Below are 1,428 nucleotides of genomic sequence, written 5' to 3'. Positions count from 1 at the left end.
GCAGTTTTGTTGCATTAAGGCAACTAGCTGAGGTTTCAGCTCAAAATTATTGGCTCCAATGGCAGGAATGGAGATGCTTCTTCCATCAAACTTGGACGTTGGCTTTGTGAAGTCACCAAGCATTCTCCTTGCATTATTATTATTTTCGGCTGCCATCTCCTTCTCTTGTTCTAATATTTCTGAAAGGTTACCTTTAGATTGTTGTAACTTAGCTTCTCTTAATTTTCTCTTCAGTGTCCTTTCAGGTTCTGGATCAATTTCAACAAGAGTGCCTTTATCATTGCTCCTGCTCATATGAAAGAGAAGAAAACAAGAAAAGAAAGAGGAATCCTCTATGTCACAGTATAGAGACTCCTTTATGTTAGTAGAAAAAGAAGGGGATAGAAGAAAGAAGAGTGAAGAATCCAAGCACAAGGGATAGATTGAGTCCGAATTTTTAGATGAAGAGAGGTGAAGAAAAGTATTAGTAAATAATTAATTAAATAGAATAAGAAAAGAGATAGAGAATTTCGAAAATAATTTTGGAAAAGGTGTTAGTAATTTTCGAAAATTAGAGTTAAGATAAGATTAAAATTAAAATTTAAAACAATTAAAAAGAATTTTTGAAAAAGAGAGAAGTATTCTCGAAAATTAGAGAGGGAAAAATAGTTTAAGTGGTTTTGAAAAAGATAAGAAACAAACAAAAATTTAGTTAGTTGATTGAAAAAGATATTAAAAATCAAATTTGAAAAAGACAAGAAGATAAGAAGTTAGATAAGATATTTTGAAATCAAATTTTGAAAAAGATAAAATTTTTGAAAAAGATAAGATAAAAGATAAAAAGATTTAATTTTAAAATGACTTAACTAACAAGAAACTACAAGATAAGATTCTAGAACTTAAAGATTGAACCTTTCTTAACAAGAAAGTGACAAACTTCAAAATTTTGAACCAATCACATTAATTGTTAGCTAATTTTCGAAAATTATATGTAAAGATAGGAAAAAGATTTTGAAAATATTTTGAAAAAGATTTTTGGAATTTTCGAAAATAGAGAAAAATGAAAAAGATATAATTTTTGAAAAAGATTTTGAAAAGATAAGATTTTTAAAATTGAAATTTTGACTTGACTTATGAGAAACAACTAATTTTTAAAAATTTTTTACCAAGTCAACCCAAAATTTCGAAAATTTGGAGGGAAATAAGGAAAAGATATTTTTTTTTTTGATTTTTTTGAAATGTAATTATGAGAGAGAAAAACATAAAAATGACCCAAAATATGAAAATTTTGGATCAAACACATAATGCATGCAAGAACACTATGAATGTTAAGATGAACACCAAGAACACTTTGAAGATCATGATGAACATCAAGAACATAATTTTGAAAAATTTTTGATGCAAAGAAAACATGCAAGACACCAAACTTAGAAATCTTTAATGCATGGA

This window comes from Arachis duranensis, chromosome 5 (assembly GCF_000817695.3).
Source record: "Arachis duranensis cultivar V14167 chromosome 5, aradu.V14167.gnm2.J7QH, whole genome shotgun sequence".
Taxonomy (NCBI): domain Eukaryota; kingdom Viridiplantae; phylum Streptophyta; class Magnoliopsida; order Fabales; family Fabaceae; genus Arachis; species Arachis duranensis.
The sequence above is the reverse complement of the archived record's forward strand: the minus strand, read 5'-3'. Positions refer to the sequence as shown.